Source organism: Oryctolagus cuniculus, chromosome 3, assembly GCF_964237555.1.
Source record: "Oryctolagus cuniculus chromosome 3, mOryCun1.1, whole genome shotgun sequence".
NCBI lineage: Eukaryota > Metazoa > Chordata > Mammalia > Lagomorpha > Leporidae > Oryctolagus > Oryctolagus cuniculus.
In genome coordinates, this window is record NC_091434.1 from 16,101,285 (window position 1) to 16,118,767 (window position 17,483).

Here is a 17,483-nt window from a genome sequence, read left to right on the forward strand (position 1 = left end):
CCAGGGTAGGACCAGGCAAAAACAAAGAGGCAGGCCAGCGCCGTTGCTCACTAGGCTAATCCTCTGCCTTGCGGCGCCGGCACACCAGGTTCTAGTCCCAGTTGGGGCGCCGGATTCTGTCTCGGTTGCCCCTCTTCCAGGCCAGCTCTCTGCTGTGGCCAGGGAGTGCAGTGGAGGATGGCCCAAGTGCTTGGGCCCTGCATCCCATGGGAGACCAGGAGAAGCACCTGGCTCCTGCCATCGGATCAGCGCGGTGCGCCGGCCGCAGAGCGCCGGCCGCGGCAGCCATTGGAGGGTGAATCAACGGCAAAGGAAGACCTTTCTCTCTGTCTCTCTCTCTCACTGTCCACTCTGCCTGTCAAAAAAAAAAAAAACAAAAAAAAAAAACAAAAAAAAAAACAAAGAGCCAATAACTTCATCTGGTTGTCCCACATGTCACAGTTCTAAGTGCTTGGACCATTTTTCACTAAATCTCTGAGGCTCATTAGCAGGAACCTGAATTTGAAGACCTGAGTAAGCAGAACTTGAACCAGGTACTCCAATAAGAGATGCGGGCATCCCAAGTAGTGACCTAACCAACTGTGCCACAATTCCCACACCGTATATCCTTCTAATACACTATTTGATTTATGTGGCATCTGTATTGCTGATTGCCTCTTCCTCTAATGTATCAAAGTTTCATGAACATATTTTGTCCATTTAGATGTCCCAAGTGTCAGGATTGTTCCTGGAATAGATACTCAAACATTTTTAAAATAGAATGTTAGGGGAGAAAGGAAAAACATTTTGACTTCCTAGTGTCACTTTCTTATCATAGAACTATAGTGTATTTCTTTGTCCTGAGGCCACTTCTTGAAGCCTGTTATATATTGCAGAGCTCACTGCTATGAATAATTTGGTTGAATATAATTGCAATGGATAGCCCTGAGAGGAGGCCAAATCCCACTACAAATTTTTAAGAGCTGTCCCACGTCTTTGAATGCCCTAAAATTGTAATACTCAAAATTCTATCAAAAAAAGCTGGTCATTAGTCACGAATTGGAAATAGTTTTGCTGTTGGTGTTGTTAAACTGGATGTTTAAATGTGATAGAATCAATTGTGTGAGGATTTCAGATAATTTTTATTTACAGTTTGATACTTTGAAATAGTTATTCCTGGCATCCTAGCAAAGATTCAAGCATCTGTCAAAATTTACACAAAACTTGAACACTAAAGTCTTGAGTTTACAAACAAGTCGTAACTATGTTCATTGCATCTTGTAGCATCATGTGGCATGTCTCTAACTTTTCCTAACTCATGGGATATGTTTTCCCAGGAAAATTGGATGTAGTTATATTCCCGCATCAATATTCAGAATGATAAAGCCTTCATTAAAAAGCAACACTAAGATAAATTTTTATATTTTATAAATCATTGTATTTAATATTAATATTTTGCCCCAAAAGGCCATAAGCACACACACACAAAAAATTTTAGATGTTTTTATGTGTAGTGGGATTGGGGCAGAAGTTAGCATAAAGCCCATTCACAAATGTTTACTCTTGTGTGTATGTTGATTATGTGATGAGGAAGCTACAAAGCAGACTTCCACCAAACTTTAAGAGCTGGGGAAGATTCAGGCCATGGGTCTCTGTTTCTGTATTGGAAATATCTGTGTGATCCAAGAATTCATTGTTCCCCATAATCACAGGGTAGTTCCTGAAACAGTAAGGTCTTTTGAAAGAGTACTAGGTGCTTTTTAAACAATAGCACGGGACATTCTGAATATGTACATGAGAGCAATGCCAGATTATTTTCAGAGGATCTCCAACTAGACTCACAACAGACTTCTCATCAGAAATCCTACAGGCTAGGAGGTTATGGCAAGATATATTCTGAGTCTTAAGATTAAAAAACTGTCCCCAGAATACTATACCCTGCAATGCTCTCATGTATAAATAAAAGTGAAATAAAGACCTTCCATAAAATAGGAATTGAAAGAACTTGTCACCATGCATCCAACCCTACAAAAGATGCTAAAGGATGTGCTACACACAGAAACATGGTCATCACTATGAAAGAAGCTAAAGAAAGAAAATCTCTCAATAAAAGTTCAAAGGAAATTAAAATTTAAAAAATAGGAATTTTTTTTTAAATGGCATGGTAAAGACACTACTTATCAATAGTCACCTTGAATGTAAGTGGCCACAATTATCCAGTTAAAAGACAAACTGGCTAAATGGATTAAAAAACCAAACCCATCTATTAGCTACCTACAGGAAACACATCTCACCAACAAAGATACAAACAGAATGAAAGTGAAAGGATGAAAAAAGTTATTTCATGCTAATTGAAAGCAAAAAAGAACTGGTGTAGCCATCCTATTATCAGACAATATGTATTGTAACACAAAAACCCTTAAAAGAGACAAAGAGGGGCACTATGTAATGATTAAGAGATCAATTCAACAGGAAGATAAAACTATAATAAAAGTATATGCACCTAATTACAGAGCACTTGGCTATATAAAAGAAATGTTAATGTATCTAAAGGGAGACACAGACTCCATTACAACAGCAATGGGGGATTATAATACTCCACCTACAACAATGGACAGATCAACCAGACAGGAAATCAGCCAGCAAGGAAGCAGCAGAATTAATTGACACTATAGATCAAATGGACCTAACAGATATCTACAGAACTGTTCATCCTACAGTTGCAGAATACATATCCTTTTCATAAGTGCATAGAACTTTCTCTAGGATTGACCACATAATAGGCCATAAAGCAAGTCTCAGTAACTCAAAAAAATCAAAATCATTCCGTGCGTCTTCTCAGACCACAGTGGAAGGAAGCTGGAAATCAGCGACTCAGGAATGTCCAGGACAGATGCAAACACATGGAGACTGAACAACATGCTCAGCAGTGAGCAGTGGCTCGGAAGAAATCAAAAGAGAAATTAAAAAACTTCTGGAAACAAATGAAGATGACAACAAAACATAGCAAAGTTATGGCATACAAAAGCAGTATTAAGAGGAAAGTTTATAGCAATTGGTACCTACATCAAGAAATTGGAAAGACACCAAATAAACAAGTTATCAATGCATCTCAAGGATCTAGAAAAACAACAGAAATCCAAACCCAAGATTAGTAGGCAAAAAGAAATTATTAAAAATAGAAGAAATAAATAAAAGTAAATCTAAAAAAAAAATACAAATGATCAGCAAAATGAAGAGCTGGTTTTTCGAAAAAATAAACAAAACTGACACACCATTGGCTCAACTAACCAATAAAAGGAGAGAGAAGAAGCAAGTCAATGCATTAGAGATGAAAAGGGCAATGTAACAATGGACACCACAGAAATAACAAGAATCATCAGAAATTACTGTAAAGAGCTGTAGGCCAACAAATGGGGAAACCTAGAAGAAATGGATAGATTCCTAGACACATAAAACCTACATAAATTGAGCCACAAAGACAGAGAAAACCTAAACAAACCCATAACCAAGACAGAAATTGAATCAGTAATAAAGACCCTACCAAAAAAGAGAAGCCCAGGACCAGATGACTTCACATTGAATTCTACCAGATATTTAAAGAACTCACTCCAATTCTTCTCAAGTTATTTGAAACAATTGAAAGGAAGGGAATCATCCCAAATTTTCTTTTTTTTTTTTTTTTAACTTTTATTTAATGAATATACGTTTCCAAAGTATGAATAATGGATTACTATGGCTTCCCCCCCATACCATCCCTCCCACCCACAACCCTCCCCTTTCCCACTCCCTCTCCCCTTCCATTTACATCAAGATTCATTTTCGATTATCTTAATATACAGAAGATCAGCTTAGTATACATTAAGTAAGGATTTCAACAGTTTGCTCCCACACAGAAACATAAAGTGAAAAATAATAGATGATTTTTTTTAATGATGATGAAATCAGATCAGACCTATTGTCATGTTTAATCCCAGTGAGAGTCAAGTTGGGAGTTGATAGTTTCTTTTCTTTTCTTTTTTTTTTTTTTTTTTTTTTACAGAGGATCAGTTTAGTATGCATTAAGTAAAGATTTCAACAGTTTGCACCCCCATAGAAACACAAAGTGAAATATATTATTTGAGTACTCGTTATAGCATTAAATCTCAATGCACAGCACATTAAGGACAGAGATCCTACATGAGGAGTAAGTGCACAGTGACTCCTGTTGTTCACTTTACCAATTGACACTCCTGTCTATGGCATCAGTAATCTCCCTATGCTCCAGTCATGAGTTTCCAAGGCTATGGAAGCCCCTTGAGTTCTCCGACTCTTATCTTGTTTAGACAAGGTCATAGTCAAAGTGGAGGTTCTCTCCTCCCTTCAGAGAAAGGTACCTCCTTCTTTGAAGACCTGTTCTTTCCACTGAGATCTCACTCACAGAGATCTTTTGCCAGAGTGTCTTGGCTTTCCATGCCTGAAATACTCTCATGGGCTTTTCAGCCAGATCTGAATGCCTTTAGGGCTGATTCTGAGGCCAGAGCGCTATTTAGGGCATCTGCCATTCTATGAGTCTGCTGAGTATCTCACTTCCCATGTTGGATCACTCTCCCCTTTATTTATTCTATCGGTTAGTGTTAGCAGGTACTAGACTTGCTTATGTGCTCCCTTTGGCTCTTAGTCCTTTCATTATGATCAATTGCGAACTGAAATTGATCACTTGGACTAGTGAGATGGCATTGGTACCTGCCACCTTGATGGGATTAAATTGGAGTCCCCTGGTATGTTTCTAACTCTACCATTTGGGGCAATTCAGCTTGAGCATGTCCCAAATTGTACATCTCTTCCCTCTCTTATTCCCACTCTTATGTTTAACAGGGATCACATTTCAGTTAAATTTCAACACTTAAGAATAACTGTGTATTAATTACAGAATTAAACCAGTCATATTAAGTAGAACAGACAAAAAAACTACTAAGAGGGATAATGTATTAAGTTGTTCATTAACAGTCAGGGCTATGCTGATCAAGTCACCGTTTCCCATAGTGTCCATTTCACTTCAGGAGGTTTCCTTTTTGGTGTTCAGTCAGTTGTCACCGATCAGGGAGAACATATGGTATTTGTCCCTTTGGGATTGGCTTATTTCACTCAGCATGATGTGTTCCAGATTCCTCCATTTTGTTGCAAATGACTGGATTTCGTTGTTTCTTACTGCAGTATAGTATTCTAAAGAGTACATATCCCATAATTTCTTTATCCAGTCTACTGTTGATGGGCATTTAGGTTGGTTCCAGGTCTTAGCTATTGTGAATTGAGCTGCAATAAACATTAGGCTGCAGACCGCTTTTTTGTTTGCCAATTTAAATTCCTTTGGGTAAATTCCAAGGAGTGGGATGGCTGGGTCGAACGGTAGGGTTATCTTCAGGTTTCTGAGGAATCTCCAGACTGACTTCCATAGTGGCTTGACCAGTTTGCATTCCCACCAACAGTGGGTTAGTGTCCCTTTTTCCCCACATCCTCGCCAGCATCTGTTGTTGGTAGATTTCTGTATGTGAGCCATTCTAACCGGGGTGAGGTGAAACCTCATTGTGGTTTTGATTTGCATTTCCCTGATTGCTAGTGACCTTGAACATTTTTTCATGTGTCTGTTGGCCATTTGGATTTCCTCTTTTGAAAAATGTCTTTGGAGGTCCTTGGCCCATCTCTTAAGTGGGTTGTTTGTTTTGTTTTTGTGGAGTTTCTTGGTCTTTTTGTAGATTCTGGTTATTAACCCTTTATCTGTTGCATAGTTTGCAAATATTTTTTCCCATTCTGTCGGTTGTCTCTTCACTCTCCTGACTGTTTCTTTTGCAGTACAGAAACTTCGCAATTTGATGCAATCCCAATAGTTGATTTTGGCTTTGACTGCCTGTGCCTCCCGGGTCTTTTCCAGAAACTCTTTGCCTGTGCCAATATCTTGAAGGGTTTCTCCAATGTTCTCTAGTATCTTGATGGTGTCAGGTCGTAGATTTAGGTCTTTAATCCATGTTGAGTGGATTTTTGTGTAAGGTGTAAGGTAGGGGTCTTGCTTCATGCTTCTGCACGTGGAAATCCAGTTTTCCCAGCACCATTTATTGAATAGACTGTCCTTGCTCCAGGAATTGGTTTTAGATCCTTGATCAAATATAAGTTGGCTGTAGATGTTTGGGTTGATTTCTGGTGTTTCCATTCTATAAAACCAGTCTTCTAGGATATATACGCTAGTTTTAATAATTTGAATAGAACAATAGTAAATTATAATCAGGTAGGAGTTTTTTGGTTAAAATTTATTTATTTATTTTAAAAGCAGAGTTACAGAGAGGCAGAGGCTGAAAGAGGGAGAGAGAAATCTGCTACCCACTGGTTCACTCCCCAGATGGCTGCATCAGCCGGAGGTATGCCGATCCAAAGCGAGGAGCCAGGAGCTTCCTTCAGGTCTGCCACAAGGGTGCAGGGGTCCAAGGACTTGGGCCATCCTCCACTGCTTTCCCAGGACATAGCAGACAGTTGCATCAGAAGTGAAGCAGCCAGGACTTGAACCAGCACTCATATGAGATGCCGGCACTCCAGGCGGATGGTTTACTTGCTACACCACAGTGCCAACCCCAATATAATTGGGTAGTTTTAAAAATATTAGTCCAAGAGTGACAAATGTCTATTTAAAGTAACCCAACATGGCCATATTCATGCAAGTACACCCTCTTTACACAGAAATTCAGTAAGGAACTTTTGAATGCCCTATCTCAAACTCTAGATTTCAGGAGCACTTGATTTCATTTTCTGAACCATCAGTGTTGCTGAAAACCATGTGAAAGTTAAGGTTAATAAAATCACTTATGAGGTTGGCGCCGTGGCACAGTACTTTAATCCTCTGCCTGTGGCACCGGCATCCCATATCTCTTCCAATCCAGCTCTCTGCTGTGGCCTGGGAAAGCAGTAGAAGACAGCCCAAGTCCTTGGGCCCCTGTACCCTCGTGGGAGACTGGGAGGAAGCACCTGGCTCCTGGCTTCAGATTGGCACAGTTCCAGCCATTGTGGCCAACTGGGGAATGAACCAACGCATGGAAGATCTTTCTCTCTGTCTCTCCCTCTCACTGTCTGTAACTCTACCTCTCAAATAAATAAAATCTTTAGAAAATAAAATAAAATAACTTAAAAATCCTTAACAAATAATGTCTTCACCCATTTTGCTTTTTTTTTACCTCTAACACAGCAAATAATGAAGAATGTTGTTTAGCTCCAACAACTTAGTATCTTAGTTACCTCAAATCCATTTTAGAAGTAGGTAAGCATAGATTTTGAATAAATTAAGGACATTATGCCCTTTCTTCATAATATTCTATGTAACTTTAAGGTTATATTTTGCATGACCAGAATCCAGCCTGTTTTTCCCTTAGTGATCAGTTTTAGGAGATAAATACTAACATACTTCTTGACCACAATCAAATTGGCAATTGGAATTTGGGTCCCAAAGACCAAAAAAATTGAGCCCAGAAGTATTGTCCCACTTATTGCCGTCTGAAAAACATTAGCAGTCATAATTTTTAGTAGTCTCTTTTCCCTGAAGGAGTAGGCACATAGTACACGAAATAAAACCCACAGCTCTTTCTACTCAGCCTGGCACAAAATGCACCAGTATTTGGATGACCAATAATAATCCAGGATTTTCTCCCTCAAACATGCTATAAATCATTAATAGACTCATGTATCAAGCAGAGTAGCAGTGGCAAGAGGGTTTGGAGGAGTACTCTGCCAATATGAAGTTGATGCTTGTTTTCAAATCACTATCAATATGTTCTATTCTCTTGTATCCCCCATAACCTTTCAGTAAATAAAATGGCTTTGTCACTTTACATTACTTCTCTGTTGTTTATTGTGAATGCAGATAAACCAAAGTAATATGTCATTAACCAAAACAACCAATGAATTTTGGAATTGCCTAGAAAATGAAACTCAGGCCATAATAATTATCAAGCTTAATAAACTCTCAAATGCTTTCACATACTGGATATTTCATAGTAGTAGCCACAATAATCAGTTCTGAAAGCATTGTGTGTTGGTTTCTTCTTTCTTATGGATAAGAATTTTTAAAATTTCCTTAAACTGAAGAAGCCTAGAGGAAAAACTACCTAAATGAGTCCAGAACTTTAAAGCTGTAACTTTTAAAATCTTGCTGCCTGCTTCTTTCTTTTACAGGTAAGCAGACTGAAGCTCCTGGAGGCTGAATGTTGCCCAAGTTGTTGAAGTTGGAGAACCAAACGAAATACTGGTTTCTGGGCTCCCCAACCAATGTTCCATCTAATATGTGATGACAAAATGCATTGCTGCAGATTTCAGCTTGCACAGAGGTCTAACTTGAGTCACCTAGAAAAATGTAATAGAGTCGGGGCAGGCACTGTGGCACAGCAGGTTAAAGTCCTGGCCTGAAGCGCCAGCATCCCATATGAACACAAGTTCTAGTCCCAGCTGCTCCTCTCTAGATCCAGCTCTCTGCTATGGCCTAGGAAAGCAGTGAAAGATGGACCAAGTGCTTGGGTCCCTGCACCCATGTGGGAGACCCAGAAGAAGCTCCTGGCTCCTGGCTTCCGATCAGCTCAGCTCCAGCCATTGCAGCCATCTGGAGAGTGAACCAGTGGATGGAAGACCTCTCTCTCTCTCTCTCCACCTCTTTCTGTAACTCTGTCTTTCAAATAAATAAAAATAAATCTTTAAAAAAAAAGAAAATGTAACTTAGTCAAACTATTTGGAACAAAGAATTGACTTCAGTTCAGTACTTGTCAATAGTTCTATAGCTCATTTCTGACATCAATTAGTGATGCTGCACACTACTTGATCGAGGTGAATCAAGTATTATTAGCTGTGCAGCACAGAGGAAAAATCCACCTATATGTTTTATGTGTTTGTTGTCTAGTTGCCCTGGTTACTAAAATTCACAAATGTGCTCCAAATCCATTAATTTCTAGGGCAACCATGGAACTCTTTAAGAACACAGTTTCTAAATCTGGTTTTCAGGGTATCCTAACACCATAATGCTTTTCCACAACAAACTTGAGGCTTACACCTATGTCAACCTAAACTTCATTGCCAGCAAATCCTGTCAGTCAGTCAACACCTTTCCATGCCCTACTGTAGCTTTACTATGTAGAAACTGGATACACTGTGTGGGGTCGTTTGGAGGGAATGAGACAAATCAAGACTTGTCTGCCTGGAGTTTCTCGTGGAGCCATGCCCATCATTGTGAAACTTCTCTTGGCACTAGTGGATGGGTAAAAAAGATAATAAAATGAGAAAAATGTTTTTATGATCTATTATCGCCAATCTTGACCGTGAAACATCCAACTGAGATTTCCCACCCACATACTATGTGCCTTACCCTGTGAAATGTGCTAGGAATAAAATAGTGCATTCCAAGTGTCTTACAGCCTGGTGGTCTTCCTTCTACAAACTGTTTACTGAGGATAACATAAAACAATAATAATAAGGGCAGCTGGTTGTGTTGATATTAGGAGCCATATTATTGAGTACCTACTGTGTTCTGTTGCTAAGTAGAGTTTTATTTTATCTCCACAATCGTTTGAGACAGATATGTAGGCACTACTTTATAAATGAGAAAAATGAGATCCCACGATCTGAAATAATTTATATAAGTTACAGAGCCAGAATTAAACCCTAGCTTGTCTGCTACCAAGTTACCCGCTCTCATCCATGCTGCCCAGGTCACAAGCACAAAAGCAGCAGAATAAGAGTAGAGACAGACCCCATGCCCACCGCCGGCTTCCTTTATCAAAATCAGACTAGCTCTCTTAGAACCAGTCAAGAGATGAACAAAGGTAGAAGTCAGTCCTGCTGCCCTAAACAACACAAATGAGATGAAATCTAGAAATGTTTAAAGAAGAGAAACCAGATGAGGGATGTGATAATATCCTGCCGTGAAAGCTAAATGACAGGGAAAGAGCTGTTCCCATAATGTTCACAAACTTGCCAAGGTTTCTAAATGGAGCACTGTATCTCTGTCTATTGGCTCCACATTTGTAAGAAAAGCCAAAGGACTTGTAAATCAATGTCACCTTTTCTAATCCTTGAATCACTAAACAATTTATTTTAGTGCAAATTGTAGTTTACATCGTGGATAAAAGCCCAGGCTTTAGGTTCCAGCTCTGTTCCTTGTCATCTATGTGGTGAGAGGCAACTCAGTAATCACTCTGAACCTCAGTTTTCTCATCTAGAAAAGGTTTTCCATCCTATTTCACAGTATTGCTATGGGGATTCAACGAAATTGTTCTGGCAATGTGCCTGGCAAATAATCTATATCCAATGAATGTATCTGCTATTATTAGGCATTGCATATCTAGGGACAAAATGTAAGAGAAGTGTGAGAAAGAACTGGGAGAGGTGGTCCTACCCATCAATGAACATAATCGACTTGATGAGACAAATCATTGAGGAAATCATGCAAGACAACCTATAAGGAAGGGCTCAGCGATGTCAGTGCTGTGAATCGGAGTTTACCAAACCTTCATTGGCACACCAATCCCCTAGTGGTCTTGTTAAAATGCATTTTCTGATTCAGTGTGTCTGGCATGGGACCTGAGACTCTACATTTTTAACAGTATCTCACATGAGGTATCATGTCATTGGTTTATAGACCACATTTTACATAGTGAGGCCGTGGATACCAGTGGTGGGAGAAGGATCCTTCAGGAGGGAGTAAGCCATCAGAGAAGTTTTGAGAATGGGTAAAACTGAGCTAGGGCATGAGGAATAAATGGATATGAGCACCTCTGAAGAAGGTAAGTGACCACCTGGGTGTGGAGAATGCCATAGTAGAAAGAGGGAAGACAGGAGAAGTGCATGGAACCATGAGGAAACACTCAAATTTCAAAGTCTGTACTCCGCCTCCACTCAGTGCGGTGCACCCAGCAAGGCTTTCCATCTCAGACCAAAGCTCTCACCCCTCAGTGGGCACCAGAATTAGTGGGGCAGCTCACAAAATCAGATTTGAGCCCCATGCCCCAAGATTCTGATTAAGCTGGTCTGACTTCATTAAACTTCAGGAGCTTGGATTTCAGTTATTGGAGGAAGGAGGAATAGTACGTAGCCATGCATCTTAAAGTCAGCTGCACTGTTACATTCACAGTACCATCAACACTGCAGAATCTTTAACTATTGAGTTAATGAAGGACAAGTCTCTAAAACCATAGGAAACTGAGGTGAAGCATATCTTGGTCCATTCAAGCGACATAAATTACTACAAGGCTTTGGAAATATTTATTAACGCTCAATCTGTGTTCCATGGCTTCCAGGCACCTATACCTCTTGCAAGTGATGGCCAATTTATTATTTATTTCCAAAGTTCCTGGAAAACTCTAGGGATCATGTCACCAGATCCTACTGATTTGCCCCAGGCTTTCCACATATTCTGTATGTGTTTGTTTCTTCTAATGTGCTCTTCCTTCAAAAGTAGCTCAGCCAACAATGCTCTGATATTTCTGCAGAAGACAAAACAAAGACAGTAAGCATGTCTCTCTTTACACTGGGCTTCTCTGACTCAATGGGAAAGATTTAAATTTTTTATTTAGTTATTATCTTCTACTTGACTGCCTAAATAGCTTTGTGAGTCTTTGATGTCACTCACCAAATGATCCCCCTGTTTATCTGGAGCACTCCTTAAATAAAACAATTTTATTTGACCATGAAAGGCATTGAATACAAATTTCCCAACGCACTTTCTTGAATAATGTTTCTCCAAAGTCTTTCTGGCTTTTTAATGTGAATAAAGGAAAATGGGTAGGGAGAGAGAGAGAGAGAGAGAGAGGTGGGAGGAAAGGAGAAAGGGAGAAGAAAGAAGAAGGAGGAGTAGGAGAGGAGGGAGGAAGAGGAGGAAAGCAGAAAACAGAGGGAGAGAGAGAGGAGAAGGGGAGGGGAGGGGAGGGAGGGGAAGAGATAGGAAGGGGGAGGGGAGGGGGGGAAGAAAACATGGAAGAAATAATGAAGGAAAGGAAAAGAAAAAGAAGGAAAGATGATGAAAACTTATGCATGAGTTGTTTGAGAAGTAATAATGCTTATTGGAAGGAATAATCTTGAGTTAAATATCCCAGCAGAAAAATAAATATAAATAAATATGTAAATATAAGAATAAAAATAAGTATAGATAAATATATATTGACAAATTGGTAAATTCTTGCTAGAGATTAATCATTTTTCTTTTTGATTTTATTTATTTTTTGACAAGCAGAGTGGGCAGTGAGAGAGAGAGACAGAGAGAAAGGTCTTCCTTTGCCATTGGTTCACCCTTCAATGGCCACCGCGGCCGGCACACTGTGCTGATCCTATGGCAGGAGCCAGGTGCTTATCCTGGTCTCCCATGCAGGTGCAGGGCCCAAGCACTTGGGCCATCCTCCACTGCACTCCCTGGCCACAGCAGAGAGCTGGCCTGGAAGAGGGGCAACCGGGACAGAATCTGGCTCCCCAACAGGGACTAGAACCCGGTGTGCTGGCGCCGCAAGGCGGAGGATTAGCCTAGTGAGCTGCAGCGCCGGCCTCTTTTTGATTTTAAACAGGGCCAATTAATACTTATTATTTAAGTTTCTTATTAATGCAATTAATTGCACTGAACACTGTAACATTACAAAACACAGTAGTGTAGGAGCCACTAAATAAAATCTATGTGATTCAAGCATTCAAAAAGGTCTTCAGTGAAGAAATATAATGTAGCTCTGGAATAAAATTTTCCTTAAAATACAAGGTCTTAAATGTGGAGAGAAACATTAGCATATTATTTCTTGTGCACAATACTTTAGAAGATTTATAAACCTCTCCTGCCATTGATCTTTCTCTACTGCAAAGGAGAAAAGTTAGAATAAAAAGAATTTCTTTTTACGATAGTTATAGTTGACACTAATTGTTTGCTACATGCCCAGCATTGTAGGACATGCTTTATCTGTTTCTTCCTCTTTGGCTTTTATAACAACTGCATGAGACTGGCATAATTTTAATCTCATTTTATGGAGAAAGAGCAAGAGGTTTAGTAGAGACATTGAGCAACTTGACCAAGATCAATAGTGAAACCATATCATGATCCCAGGCTGCCTGACTCCAGATAGCCTAAAATTAACCAAAGTGTTAAAGGAAACATTTAGACAAAAGTCACAGTCTTATCTTTCAAATACCTTTGTGCATAGTGCTTATTGTTTTGCATGTCTTTTGAGCAGGAAGTACAAATAAAATCCATCAAAATGAATCTTCCTTTGAAAAGCACTAACCATTTACAAAGAAAAGCTTTATTCACATGAATTTCACATAAGTACATATCAACGGCTAATCAAAGCAAAAGCCTAAGGTCATTATGTTTGAAGTTCACCTTTCCGTCAGTCAGAGACTAGAATGTCCTCTAAGACAAATTTAGAATTCCTAGAACTGCCTGACCTTTAATATCCATGTCACAAGACAAGTATACTTTGGTATCATTATCACATTATCGTTGATATATTTCTCTTATTCATCCCTCTCTGTTCATTAATCAGGCAAACATCCTGTAAACAGCTAAATTTATACAGGAATATAAATAGGACTGAGTTCTTGGTTATTCACAAAATATCAAGAGATCCATGGGGAAAAAATTATGTGACAAAAACTGACATGGTGGCAGCTTTTCACAGTCGCTATCATTTGATCTCAAATACATTTTCTTTTCTTATGTGCCATGAAATTAAGAGCTTGAGAGAAAAAGAGTTCAAAAGAACTGCAAATTGTTTCATAATAATCAACAATGAACTTTAGAGATGAAATAGGAAAAGTATGAAGTTACCCAACAGTAATAGCTGCTTGTTGGGTTGTTTTTGTTTTTTGTTTTTTGTTTTTTTAGTGTTTACTGTGTTCTCAATCCTTCATGTGATTGTAGTTAGTTTGGTCTCTGAAAAGAAAAGGTAAATGGGTAATTTACTAGGTGGAGGGAAAGTCAGAAAAAGGATAGAGAAATGAAACAGGGAAGACAAGGCAGGTGATAAAGGGTACATTGTGAAGCCCATTACCACTGTAGGAGAATAGAGCTGGATCTTACACAAAACCCATGCCTCCCAGTTATTCCAACAGAAAGGGAGCTGGAATATAGTTCTACAAATTTCCTTCAGTCATTATTTGAGAGATGCCTGTTAGATGTTAACCCCCCAGCACCTCAGAGCTGATGCCTCCCACAGTCTCAGAGAAAGCTTCAGGCAGAGAGACATAAATGGTGACCACTAGGACTCAACCTGCAGGTGGGAGATAGGACAACTCAAGAGCCTTAGACAGTACACATATGGCATCTGCTACTCTGCTACAGATGATTTAATTTAACTCCTCACAATAACCTTGTTAACTCTATGAGAACAGTGCTATCATTATCTCCATTCCAAAGACAAGAACATTAAGGCTCAGAAATATGGAGTAACTTGTCTATGGCTACAAAGCAAGTATGGGGGCTGACCTTACTTCCAAGGAGAACATAGTCAAGAGCTTGCAATCTTAGGTGTTAGTTCAGACTCCCAAAATAAACATCTAGTGGGTAATTTCACCACCTCCCAGGGGGAATATGTGTCAATAACCTCTTTTCACCTACTAAGATCTGGTGGAATTTTTCTCTCAACATTTTTGTCATGAAAATTCTTGTTTTCTTTTATTATTTCTAGCACAATTTTCTGGCATTCAGTAAGTATTAAATAAATGCTGAACTAATGAATGAATGGATGAGTGAATGACTCTATATGGTTAGCCATGTGTGTGTGTGTGTGTGTGTGTAAAAAGAACTCTACTAGGTTCCAAAGAACTCTACTAGCTTCTAGTTTAAAATGTTGTCACACAAATTGTACAATTACACAGTGTTATACCGACTTTTCTTTCCATTTGCAGGACCATACAGCTTTCTGAAAAGGTCTCTCAAATATAACTAGAAGACCCCAGGGAATTTTTTACAGGCCATTTTACAGGCCATTCCAGCCTAAGACCATGTGACAGCTAACATTTTCCCTTCTCTGTTGCATTTTCTGCATTTCCCAGTGCTTCCAACAGGCACCACTGATGTGTGGCTGCCACACAGTACCAAGCTGCAGGGTGTTGGTGTGGAAGTAGAGAAGACGGAAGCAGTACTACCCTGCTGGCCATTATTTTCCATGGAATAGTGAGCGAAAAACAAAACAAAATGAACAATTAAAAAAATTTTTTCTGCCGGCACCACGGCTCACTAGGCTAATCCTCCACCTGCAGCGCCGGCACCCCAGGTTCTAGTCCCAGTCGAAGCGCCAGATTCTGTCCCGGTTGCTCCTCTTCCAGGCCAGCTCTCTGCTGTGGCCCGGGAGTGCGGTGGAGGATGGCCCAAGTCCTTGGGCCCTGCACCTGCATGGGAGACCAGGAGAAGCACCTGGCTCCTGGCTTCAGATCAGCACGGTGTGCCGGCTGCAACGCGCAGGCCACAGCAGCCATTGGGGGATGAAACAACGAAAAAGGAAGACCTTTCTCTCTGTCTCTCTCTCTCACTGTCCACTCTGCCTGTCAAAAAAATGAAAAAAAAAAATCTTTTCTGCATTTTTACTCCCAGTTTTCTCTCACCCTGGGACCTAGTCAGGGGTCCATATGATTCTGAGCCAGAAGGCATGATCAGGTAGGTCCCATGCAGACTAAGAATCTTTCTCTGGCCACTTTTAGGATGCCTGATTCTTCTTAGCCTGAATGCTTTCCCATTGGCCTTCCTGCTCTGCTATTTCTGAATGTTAGAAAACTAGGCACTCTAGTCTGGTCCCAATATTATAGTAATACTTAAAGTAGATCTCCTGGTATCTTCATTTATTCTTAGTAGGATGCATAGGATTAATACTTCATATGCAACATTGTATCTAAAGTTAGGAAAATAATTCAATACGGCTATTGCTGGCAGATATGTTCCTCAGTTTCAAACTTGCTAACTTACCATTCACTGTACTTAAAATATTTGCAGAATATATGCATAATAAAAAATTAAAAATTTTAATTTAAAAGTCTGTTTTAAAATTTACCTATAACCTATATTATGGTATCTGCAAACTCACAGAACATGCCTTCTTGACTTAATCTGACACCGGATCTTTCTAACTAAATACACGGAGAGGGACAATGTCTCAGCACATAGAAAAGAATCTCTAATGAGGAAGTTTGGGACAAATAGGTGGAGATGATATTTTGGTCAGAATTTTCCCTGGCATTTCTAAAATAATATTGTATAGCTAATTCCCATCAAGAACATTAAGTGTACAATGACTTTATGGTGCTGAGCAATCAAAATACTGATTTTTTTCAAGTCAAATGGCAATGTGCTCTTTTGAATAATGATCTTTGCCAAAAATTAAGGAAAACTCACAGAAAGTTTCAGATTGCAGGAACATCAATCTCCCATAAAACGTGTTTAGAGATGCATGAACAAAATAATTGGATTTAGCTTTTACCCATTTTTTTAAAAGAACAGTGTAAACAATTAACCAAATCGGATGTAAATATATTTTTAAAGAATTTTATTTAAAAGGCAGAGTTACAGAAAGAGTGGGAGAGACAGAGAGGGAGAGAGGTCTTCCATTTGCTGCTTTACTGCCCAACTAGCCACAATGACCAGGTCTAGCCCAGGCTGAAGCCAAACTCCATCCAGATCTCCCACATGCGTGGCAGAGGCCCAAGCATTTGGGTCATCTTCTGGTGTTTTCCAAGGCGCATTAGCAGGGAGCTGGATCAGAGTGGAACAGCCAGCACTTGAACCAGTGCTCATGTGGGATGCCAGCACTGCAGGTAGTGGCTCAACCATCCCTTACAAAAGCTATTTTTAAAATACTAATTAGATCTCTATAATGTTGGCATATAACATCATATAGCTCAAAAATAAGAAAAAGGTAGAGTTTAAAATAAACACAGTGCCTGTATGACAAAAATATGCAGTTAAGATAAATAAGATTTAATAAAAAAAATCCAAAATCAGCAGGTGTCTTGAAATCACTATTGGGCACACAGCAAATATGAAGAAATTATCATCCCCTGTGTATGCACATCAAATTTTATGTTGTCCAAGAGAGTTCTGGGGGCATTGATGAAGAAATCTTTCAACAAATATAGGGACTGTGGCACAAAAAGTTAAGCTTCTGCCTGCATTGTCAGCATCCCATATGGGTGCTTTTTAGTGTCCCAGCTTCTCCACTTCAGATCCAGCTCCCTGCTAATGCCTCTGGGAAAGCAGAGGAAGATGGCCAAGTGCTTGGGCCCCTACACCAATGTGGGAAACCTGAAGGAAGCTCCTGGCTCTTGGCTTCAGCCTGGCCTAGCCCTGGCCATTCATTGCAGCCATTTGGGGAGTGAACCAGCAGATGGAAGATCTCTCTCTTTCTCTCTCTCTCTCGCTCTCTCTCTCTCTCTATTTCTGCCTTTCAAAGACATAAAATCCTTTAAAAAAAAAATGTAGTATTTCCAACACTTGTCAAACAAACTCAAATTTCTATAACTCTAAATCAAAAAGTCAT